Consider the following 11,912-nt stretch of genomic DNA (forward strand, 5'->3'; position numbering starts at 1 on the left):
CTAGCCACCTAGGCAGGCGATGCGCGCCCCACCTCTCATGTTAGGCGACTTTGTGTGGGTGGTCGAGGGTGTTTAGGCAAGTTGGTCTGACCGGTGAGGCGACGCTAGGCCTCCGAGGTAGGCGATGTGCGCCCCAGCTCCCGTGTTAGGCGACTTTGTGTGGGTGGTCGAGGGTTTTTAGGCGACTTGGTTCGACCCGTGAGGCGACGATAGCCACCTAGGTAGGTGATGTGCGCCCCACCTCCCGTGTTTGGCGACTTTGTTTTGGGTGGTCAAGGGTTTTTAGACGACCTGGTTCGACCGGTGAGGCGACACTAGGCCGTGTAGGGAGGCATTTTTTGGTTGGGTGGTCGATTTGTATTAGGCTCGGATAAGAAAAAAAATAATAAAACAAAAAAGAAAAAATGCAGAAAAAAAATAAAAATATGGGATAGGGGGGCCCTTGCCTGTTATCCTGCTTTGGGCACTTGATTTCATGGAGTTTCCAATCTGCAATCTGCACACTTGACTTGTTGTAGTGCCTCTCCCAGTTTATTTTGATGCCCTTCATGATTTTGTTCGCAGTTTCTACTAATGCCTTGTCCTTGAACGTCCTTGCCGAGTCCAGTACCTCAAATCGCTTGTCCCTGATGTTCAGCACCATTAGCCAATAATGCCCTGTCTCCTTTGGATTCTCCTTGTCCAGAATCTCGAGTGTAGGAAATGATACCTGCTTGATGAGAGAGTGGGTTGAGATGGGACAAAAAAAGGATAGAGGGAAGCATGAAGAAAACTGCATTGTCATTTTTTTTCTTACTGATTCACATCTGCTTAGCCTCCTGGTTTTGTTGTCAAAATGTTTGTCTATGTCGTTCCTTGTGAAACTATTGTTCTGGAAGAATGTCTAGCAACGGATGGTGATGTAAAAAAAGAGAAGTGGTAACATATTAGTTGTTGTACTTCTATGATAAAAAACTAAAAGAAGATAAAAAAAGGGATAAAGGGGGGAATTCTTACCGCTACTCGTAGTGGCATTAATCTCTTCTTTGGCCTCAACTCTGCTTCCCTCAATGCAATGATTGCCATCTCGGCCACCATGCTGTCCATCTTCTGTCCAGGTGCCATTGATTGTGCAAGTTCATTGCAGCTGATGTAGAGCGCGTCATAGTTTATGATGGGCTTGCTGTTTTGAAATTTGGCACATAGAAATAAAAACAGAAAAAAGATGTTAGTCTCATGTATTGAAACGAAGCAATTGAAAAAGAAACCCCAAAAACCAGACCTAAGAAAAATATTTGATTTCCTTACCTATTGTTGGCTTGCCTTGTGTGGGTCACACTATACTAGCACACAGCATCGTAGATGTCGTGAACTTGCTTTGAGCAGTAGAATGGATCCATGTTCTCCAGGCGTATGTATGGCGACCTGAGTTGTGGTGGTGCCCTTACAACTCTCCGCCCATGCCCAACTGCTGCTGGAGTCCTTGATGAGCTAGCGACATTTTCTACGTTTGTGGTTGCTGTGACTGGTGTTTTTGAATTTTGATTGTTGTTTTGCCTTCCATTTCTTAGCCTCTCCTCCATCTCTAGCATCTTCTTTTCTTTCTTCAATGCAAATGCCTTTTCAGCCTCATAGCACACTTTTTGTAGCTCCTCCGAGTCCAATCCCCATTCATCTCCGCTTTCTGACATACATGCATCTAGGTTGCGTGGCTTCAGTTCTGTGGATTGGCCTCTGTTGGTGCCCTCATCTTCATGAAAACTCATGTTAAGGTCGAAAGATGGACAACCTTGTGTTGCTCCGACTGGGTGGTTGGTGTAGCTTGATGGTGTGAAGACAGGGTTTGATGAGCCAGCTTGTGCCCATTGCATTGCTTGCTGTTGCGCAAGTGGCCCCAATAGTAGCTTCTCCTTCTCCCTGATCGTAGCCGTTGCCAACTGTGTTGCATGGGCTTCCCTGGATTGCGCTGGTGTGGGTGTTCCCCCTTTCTTTTGGCTGCTAGGGGCTAGGCACGACTTCCTTGTGGTAGGAGTGCTGGAGCTGACCATGTATGGAACACCGGTGGCTGGACTTGGTGTGTGTACAGATGCTTTATGATGCACAAAACGGTCGAGAGGTGGGGCTGATGATATTGGGGTGACATCAAGTATTGTGATTTTTTCACTGCCCAGAGGTGTGTTGCCCTTGTGCCCATTTTCTACTGGTCCATTTGTATTTGCTGTTGTGTGAGTTTGCATTCCAAACCCATTGGTTGCTGTGTGACCCCACTGGTTTACATTGCTTACAAGATTTGCATGGCTGCACTCTGGGGACTTACCTGCTTTTGCACCCTCCCTAGCCGGCTCCATCTCGGGTTCTGACTTCTGTTTCATAGTCACATTTCCACTGTTCCTTGAGGGCAAAATTTTGGATCTGAGTTCGTTTTGCTTTGAAGCTGCGGTCCTTGGGGAGACAAAATCATCAGAGCTGTTTCCACTGCACCTTGCTTGTCCATCTTCCCCTGACTCTGAGCTTGACATAAACTTCGTGTTGTCCTCCGGGATGCCCCCATGATGCTCGGACTCTTTGATTCTTATGCCTGGAATGCGTGCTGCCCTACAACGCTTTGTACTGTGTGAATTGCTCCTAGAGTCCATGTCATCCTCCCTATCCAGATTGCCAATCTCTTCAATGAAAATACCCATTCTATCCGACCATTCTGAGCACAATGAGCTAACCATTGCAACGATCTTCCTCTTCTTCTGCATTAAGATGCATTTTCATAGGGAAAAAACACACACAAAAATTGTTAGGGAAAAATCATGAATCAAAAAAATAAAAGCCGGGTGGTTTTAAAATTGAAGAAGTATTATATAGGAAAAAGTACTGAAAGAAAATTTGAGACTTCACTGTAAAAAACAACTGAAAAGAAAAAATGGAAAGCTAGTGAAATTGTAAAATAAGAAGCTGGAGAACATACACTTATTTTGAATGTGGGTGGCAACTTTGAGAAAACAAACTTCTCGGTCTCCTCATACCCAACAAAAAGACTATTCATACGCCCGTTGCTTGTGTATCTTGGCTTCATCTGGTGGGGTGAGTGAAAAAAGCACATTAGGCTAGTGTTGTTAAGTAGGAAAAAAACTGCAGCAATTAGGCTAGTGTGTTGCACCTGCCTGAACTAGTTGGGTAACATTGTAAAACAGGACAAAAGAAACACAGAAAAACTGCTTTTAAAAAGGATGGATGAAAAACAAACTCACCCTAAGCTTGCCGTATCCTCCTTGGGGGTTTTTGTCTGCCTTTGCGACTAGCCCTATACGTTTGTTGTCCCATGCCTCTACACGGACTGGTAAATCTAGTACTGCGATGTCTACTACCAGAGAATCTACATATAACACCTGTTTTGCAGACACAAAACAAAGAAAAAGCCGGTAAAAAAAGTTGGGGATCAGTACTATACAACCAAGCATAAGTAGGAAAAAAAGAAAAAGAAAGAAAAAATAACGAAAAAGAGCCTAGCAGGTGGTACTTACGACCATATGGTGCACGCAACAGTTTACATCCTTCTTCTTGTTGCTACCCCCTAATGAAGCTTTTATCTGATTCACTATAAATGCACAGAAGTTGAGCCTCTTTACTTTCTCTAGGTCGGCGACTATTGGGTAGCATCGAGCACTGACATGTAAGCTTGTTGTAGGGCACATGAAGGTACAAACTACCACAATCAGCCAGGCCCTCATGAAGTCATCGTCTGCTCTCCCATTCATCTCTTTAATCATGGTGCAGACGGTTGTTATCTCGGGGGTGCACCCATTCTGAAAACCAAACCTGCTGTTTATGAAAGATATTGCCTCTGCATCCCACCCGTAGAACACTTCCTACCCTGAATTGCAAAGACCCAAGGTGTGGTGGACGCTTTCGGCTGTTACGGGGATCTCGCCCCTGCCTGGGACAACGATGCACTCGCTATCTGGGTCGTAGATCTGCATTACCCACCTGCTGAGGTCTGCGGGCATTGTTGTTGCTTCTATCTTCAATATGCCTCCCAGATGGTAAGTTTCTATTAGATCCTTCTGCCGTTGGTCCAAGCTCTTGTTTAACTTTACTAGCCTTGCTGGCGATGCTCTGTTTCTGCCTTCCTGAACTTGCTTCTTCCTAGGACGCCTATGGCCTTGTATTACTCTTGCTGAACCCTGTTAGAAGCGGACATGAAAACACAAAAGAAAAAGGGTGATTCTCTCTGATCCTATGCCGAAAGTCATTTTGAAAAAAAATGTTCGGTGGGAAGTGGGCAAGTACCTCGCCAGTCTGTTCATCTGTGGAGCCCTCCATTTTTTTGCTTGCATTTGAAAAAAATGAGTTAGAAGAAACTATTGTTGAAAAACCCTTGCAGACTACTGGAGGCAAAAACTTGCCTACACAAAAAATACTAAAAAAATAAAAAAAAATTGGGATGCATATGGGATCCGCTTCAGTTTTGGAAATCGCACCCTACGACCGCACAAAATTTTTGTGCAAAACACAAAAGTAGTGATTGGTTACTTACAAAAAAATATGTACCTGAGATTTATAAATATTAAAGAAGGGCTACCTGCAACTTCATCAGTTCATGTTTTCTCTCCGGGAGTACAACTTATTAGTTTCCCTTGGAGAAGTTCACTGTATAATCATATTGTTGCTTCTAGATGTACAGTCACACTGATGTGTACAATCAAATTACTGATATACTTCCATGATTTCATTTCAGTATGAACGGCGAAGTGCTTGCTTGAGAAAAATGTAGGCATCATTTTGCCTTACAGAAAAAAATAAGATGTGTTGCAGCTATCTGTTAAACCTAACAGTTCATCTGTTTCTTGCTAAATTGCCGTAATCAGTATTAGTACAAAAAGATAACCAGATAACAGACCAAAATGTCATCATAATGCACTGAGAACACTCCTATTCAACACTCATATGTACACGTTTCTTCAGTTTCAAAAACGTAATGCAGTTGCCAACGAAAAATCATGCAAGGCGATGAGCAAAAAATCAAAAAAAAGTGAACGTTTGCTGGCTGCAACGGAGATGGACATTACTGACGAAACAAGCACATTAATACACTTCCATGTTCCTGAAAAGTGTGTTTCGGGCGATCAAACGAGACGTACAGCGAGCCCGGCGTGAATGGCTAGCTGTTCAAAACAATGTCGAAAAAAATCCTGGGCGCATCTGAGCCTTTCCTCGCCTGATTCTCCACCTCGCTCGAGTGGGCAGGCGGCGGCACGAAACCCAAATATTGTCTCACCTAGCCTAATTCTGGAGGAAACAAAATGCTAAAAATGCCCTCTCTGCATGTGAAAGCAAACTTGCCTACTCAAAAATGCTTTCCTATATACCAATTTGCCTACTGCTTGTACCCCAGGACTAAAGCAAAATACTACAGTATTGCCTACTGAAACACAAATGTATTGCCTACTGAACCACGCACCGCCTGCCAAAAAATTGCTTACTGAAAAAATTGTTCGGGTTGAGCGCCTCTCCTTCCTCATCTCACCCGCGTTGCCCCCTACCCCTCGTCGCTTGTGCCTCGTCACCCGGCCCTCGCGCGCACTCCGGCGAGCCCCCCGCCCCCACCCCCGGCTGCTCCCACCTTCAGCAGGATCCCCTCGCCCAAGCCCTCGCCTCCTCAAAATCCCCCCCTCTCTCCCTCCTCCCCGAGAGCCTCTTTGTTTTGATCTACCCTTGATTCCCCTTGCGGTCGTTGATAACGACATGGCCGTCGGCGAGGAACCCCCAACAGCCATGAGATGTGTGAGCAAGGGGGGAAACATGGGATGAACTCACCTAGGTCGCTCGAAGCAAGCGAATCTCACTCTTCGGGTGCTCTTCGCTGCCTCGCGCTGGACCACCAGCTCCACCCCCTCCCCGTCGCCGCTGCCTTCTCCTCCTTGTACGGCACGCGCGCGCCGCCCTCGCCTTGTCGAACTGCTACGGGATCCTTCGCCGGGGGGCCGTCGCCGCGCTCGTTGAATTAGACTCCCCGCCGGCTCTCTCGTCGCCCGCGCTGGCGGCGAAGCTAGGGATTTCGTGCCGGATTTGGCTTGTCGCCGAGAAAGAGTGTGAGGTGGGGAACGGGGAAACGGCAGGATAGATGAAGCAGCGCGTCTCCCAAAATTTTGAAGCGACCCGACAAAAAACATCGACACACCTGGTCGGTCCACCAGCCACGTGTCCGTGCGGGGGTAGCGCGAGATGGACGGTCGTGGTGCGGCCGCTGCATCTTGTCTGATAGCGCGTGCGCACCACACAATGATTAGGTTTTTTCTTTATGGAAGTCTTTATATCTCGGGTTTTTCTTTTATTTTTTAGTGTGACTTACACGGAGTATTTCTATTGAGCACTTAACTGACAGAGGCTGGTCTGGGAGGGCAAAACAAGGTAGGAGGAGACGTTTCTGGGGATAAATTCAGACGGAACTGTTGTTCGGTTGATCATCTTGCTGAGAATGGGCGCATCGATATGCCTTAGAAGGGAAAGTCGAGGCGTCGGTTCGATCTGAGGAGGAATATTGGAGGCGTAGAGGAGGCCTTAAGTGGACGCTCAAGGGCGATGCGAACACTGGTTATTTCCACGCGTACGCGAATGGCCGACGCAGGAAATGCCTAATCCTTAGACTACAGATGGAGCAGGGGCTCCTCCTCCAGCAATCGGAGATTTGCAAACACATCTACGACTTTTACATCAGCCTGATGGGGACTGACGAGCCTCAGCGCGCAAGGCTGCGCGAGGATGTTTGGCTCCCAGCACAAAAAGTCTTAGAGTCGGAGAACGAAGAGCTGGGGCTCGCGTTTCTCCCCAAGGAGATTGACGCTGCACTCCAAAGCATGAAAACAGACACGGCCCCGGGGCCCGACGGGTGGCCGATGGCGATGTTTAAACACTTCTGGCCATTGTTGCGTGATCCCATCTTCGCGATATGCAATGGCTTCATGCGTGGTTTCGTGGACATTGCTAGGCTAAATTACGGACTGCTCTCGCTAATCCCGAAGGTGTCGGGTGCGGATAATATCCGCCAGTATAGACCAATAGCGCTTATTAACGTACCTTTCAAGATCTGCGCCAAAGGGTGTGCCACTCGGCTTACTCCGATCGCCCACCACACCATCAGCCGTTCCCAATCTGCTTTCATCCGCGGTAGAAACATTTTGGAGGGACCATTAGCGTTGCAAGAGACCCTCCACGAACTTAGACGCACGCACGAGCCGGCGATTTTACTAAAATTAGACTTCGAAAAGGCTTACGACCGCGTCAACTGGGATTTCCTTAGAAAAATCCTCACTAGCTGAGGCTTCTCGCCGGTGTGGGTGCACAGAGTCATGCAGCTGGTCTCGGGGGGCCAAACTGCGGTCTCGGTGAACGGAGAAGTAGGGCACTTCTTCAGGAACAAGCGTGGCTTACGCCAGGGTGACCCCATGTCACCGCTCTTGTTCAACTTCGTGGCAGATGCACTGGCGGCCTTGCTACGGAAAGCAACGGAGGCAGGCCATATCAAAGGGGTGTTGGGACACCTCATCCCAGGGGGGATTTCGCATCTTCAATATGCGGACGACACGCTTCTGTTGTTCCAACCGGACCTACACAGTGTGGCCACGATTAAAACTCTGTTGATTAGCTTTGAACTTATGTCAGGGCTCAAGGTCAACATCCACAAATGTGAAGTGATGCCCATGGGGCTCGATCCGTCCGAGAGTAGACGAATCGCGGACCAGCTCAATTGCAAACTAGGCAAACTCCCGTTTACCTAACTTGGCCTCCCGTTGGATGCCAAACGTATCTCGATTGATGGCTGGGCCCCGCTTTGGACCAAGGTGGGAGGGCGGGTTTGTCCGTGGAGGGGAAAGTTCCTCTCCTCTGCAGCTCGTCTAGTACTCACGAATGCGAGCCTATCCTCGCTGCCGCAGTTCGCGATGGGGTTGTTCCTCCTGGCAGAAGGGGTTCATGCCAAGATGGACACACCCAGGTCCCGATTCTTTTGGGAAGGGGCGGGACCCAAGCGCAAGTACCATATGGTCAGATGAGACGCGGTGTGTCGACCCAAGGACCTAGGGGGGCTAGGGATCACAAACACACGGATCCTAAACATTGCACTATTGTGCAGATGGATTTGGCAGCTGTCGCAGGGGGCGACGGGGATGTGGTTTGATCCGTTGCGCGCTAAATATTTCCCGAACGGGAACTTTTTCGAAGGCAGGGCGCGGGGCTCACCCTTCTGGAATGATCTACAAGCGGTGCGTCCGGCCTTTGCCCTTGGCGCCAAGTTCGTCGTTGGCAATGGCCGCTCGGTCCGCTTCTGGCTCGACCTTTGGTTGGGAGCAGAGCCCCTTTGGGCCCAATTTCAGGACCTGTACGCCCTGGCAGTCAACCCAGAGATGACGGTCGCGACGGCACTTGCCTCCAACCCTCCGGCGATCCACTTCCGTAGAGAGCTAACGTGTAACGCCCTCGATGCGGCTATATCTCCCACGTGTCGAGGCACGACTTAGAGGCATAACCGCATTGAAAGCAATGTCGCAAGTTAGGCAATATTCACAACATCCCATGTAATATAGATAATAAAAGGGGAGATGCATAGTTGGCTTACACTCGCCACGTCAAACAAAGTACATAAATAGCATTACATCAACCAAACACTCATGGCCCGACTACGGCACCAAAATAAAAGATAAACCCACCATGCGACACGGTCCCGATCGCCCCAACCGGGCACCACTACTGATCATCGGGGAAAGACACATAGTAACGGCGTGAGTCCTCATCGAACTCCCACTTGAGCTCAAGCGTGTTATCTGGAACAGGGTCATCAGGCCCTGCATCTGTTTTGGAAGTAATCTGTGAGCCACAGGGACTCAGCAATCTCGCACCCTCGCGATCAAGACTATTTAAGCTTATAGGTAAGGCAAGGTAAGGTATGTGGAGCTGCAGCAAGCGACTAGCATATATGGTGGCTATCCTATTCGCAAAAGAGAGCGAGAAGAGGAGGCAAAGCACGAACGAGTAACTAGAAGACAACCTGCGGCAAGCATTACTCCAACACCGTGTTCATTTCCCGGACTCCACCGAGAAGAGACTATCACGGTAACTCACACAGTTGATTCATTTTAATTAAGTTAAGATTCAAGTTATCTACAATCGGACATTAACAAATTCCCATCTTCCCATAACCGCGGGCACGGCTTTTGAAATTTCAAATCCCTGCAGGGGAGTCCCAACTTAGCCCATGACAAGCTCTCACGGTCAATGAAGGAATAGACCTCCTCCCGAGACACTCCGATTAGACTCGGTATCCCGGTTCTACAAGACACTTCGACAAGTTAAAACAAATCCAGCAACACCGCCCGAATGTGCCGACAAATCCCGATAGGAGCTGCACATATCTCATTCTCAGGGCACACTCAGATGAGCCAGACGTCGGGTAAGCTAGCCCAGAGTTACCCCTGGTAGCCCCGGACATCGCTCGGTTGGACCAACACTCAGAGGAGCACTGGCCTGGGGGGGGGGTTAAAATAAGATGACCCTCGGGCTCCGGAAACCCAAGGGAAAAAGAGGCTAGGTGGCAAATGATAAAACCAAGGTTGGGCATTGCTGGAAAAGCTTTATTCAAGGCGAACTATCAAGGGGTTCCCATTATAACCCAACCGCGTAAGGAACGCAAAATCCGGGAACATAACACTGATATGACGGAAACTAGGGCGGCAAGAGTGGAACAAAACACTAGGCAAAAGGCCGAGCCTTCCACCCTTTACCAAGTATATAGATGCATTAAGATAACAAGGTAATATAATGATATCCCAACAAGTAAATAATGTTCCAACAAGGAACGGTCTCCAATCTTCACCTGCAACTAGCAACGCTATAAGAGGAGCTGAGCAAAGCGGTAACATAGCCAATCAACGGTTTGCTAGGACATGGTGGGTTAGAGGTTTGACATGGCAATTTAGGAGGCATGATAAGCAAGTGGTAGGCATCGTAGCATAGGCATAGCAAAAGAGCGAGCATCTAGCAAAGCAAAGATAGTAGTGATTTCGAGGGTATGATCATCTTGCCTGCAAAGTTGTCAGAGTTGACTGGATCCTCGAAAGCAAACTCAATGGGCTCCTCGTTAGTGAACTCGTCTCCCGGCTCTACCCAAACAAGACAAACAAGCAACAAGGACACAATCAACCACGTGCAAAGCTCAAACAATATGATGCAAACATGGTATGCTATGCGGGATGCGATATGGGATGCATATGCAAGATTTGACAAGGAATGAATGAACCTGGCCTCAACTTGGGAATCCAAGTATGCCACTGGAAAGGTGAGATGAAATCGCTTGAAAACGATATAAAGATCACCAGAATCAGAGTTACGGTTTGGAAATGGCAAGCAATTCAAATATGATCACGTTCTGCGATTTATAGCAAGTAGCCATCTAAATGCAACAAGATGAACATGCTACAGCACTCAAACATGATAACAAAATACATGCCAGGGATCCATTCATGATGCTTAACAAACGAGGAGCACTGAGCTACGGCCAATTCATTCATTAACAGGTTCAAATAAGCATGGCAAAAATGCATTTGGTAAACAGATTTCGGACTTAGTGAAATTAACACTTGTCTGGAATTTCAGATCAGGTAGCACACTTTGGAGCATGAAAACTATATGCTACAGGACCTGAACATGGCAAAGTAAAGCATGGCATGGAGCTACTCAAAGATCTTAACAAAAGTCCCTTAGTGACCTTGAGCCAAAAGGGATCAGAAAATACATTTGCAAGCATGTGAACATGGCAAAAACATAATCAGTTCTTAGATTTAGTGAAAAACTAGAGCATGCGAAATCAGATATCAAGTAGGCATGTTTACGAGCTCGATGCACTCACTACAGAGCATGTCATGACAATCTAAGCATACACCCATCAAGAATACACATTATCCAAGCTATACATGGCAAGAACAATAACATAGCATGCACGGATCAACTACAAAATCCTCAGCAAATCGCTAACAAGTAGACAATCTGCCCAGATTCATGAAATGACAAAAGTAGAGCTCGATTGACTCAAGCTAGAGTGCTCCATAATTGCAAACAAAGACATGGATGGATAGAGCACTATAAGGTTAACGAAACATCCTTACTGATCATCCTTAAAAGAGGCACATATCACTAGGAAACAACATGAACATATGGCATATTGAGATAAACAGATCAAGGACTTAGTGGAATTGCTAAGTCCCTGAAATCAGCATTAACGAATGCACCACTTTGCAAGCTTGTGCTAGTCACCACACACATCACAAAAATACATGGGTTGCATCTCTGGATAGATGGCAAAACATATAACAAAACTCATGTAGAGCTCAGGGGCATATCAGGCACAGAATATTCATGGCAAAAATGACAAATATCTAATTGGAGCTGCAGATCTGACAATTATCTCAAATAACATTCTTCCAACAGCATTTCGGGCATCAAGCTGAACTCAAATGAAAATGATGTAATGAGATGAAATGATGTGCTCTCTGAGACGAACATTTTGATATGCTATATGCTCAAAACGGAGCTACGGATGCGGAAATATAGCATGATGAAATATGCTAAAATACTGAAAATGGGAGCAAAGTCAACCCTAGGGTTTCCTCAGATATGGATCCGGGCATGTTTACTGTAGCGGCACGAGAACCGTGGTTGGCCGGAGCTTCATCGGGGAAGGAGGAGGCCGGCCGGAATGGGCGGGGAGGCGAGGCCGGAGGTGGGGCGACGTCGGGGACGGAGCGGGACGGCGGCTCGCCGGAGCTCGGCGTCGCGGGTCGGCGAGGGGGCGGAGATGGCGCGGCGGCTCCGGTGGAGGTTGGTGGCGGCGACGAAGATCCGGCGGGGCAGTGCTCGCCGGCGCGGTGGCGGGGCGGCACCGGCGAAGGCGG

General features: G+C 47.8%; 1 pseudogene; it reads right to left on the reverse strand.

Annotated features, from left to right (window-relative positions):
- LOC119358272 overlaps positions 1–1,817 on the reverse strand; it is a 3,080-nt pseudogene extending 1,263 nt beyond the window's left edge.
- Between the last annotated feature and the right edge of the window lie 10,095 nt (positions 1,818–11,912).

The sequence above is a fragment of the Triticum dicoccoides genome, chromosome 2A (assembly GCF_002162155.2).
Source record: "Triticum dicoccoides isolate Atlit2015 ecotype Zavitan chromosome 2A, WEW_v2.0, whole genome shotgun sequence".
NCBI classification, from domain to species: domain Eukaryota; kingdom Viridiplantae; phylum Streptophyta; class Magnoliopsida; order Poales; family Poaceae; genus Triticum; species Triticum dicoccoides.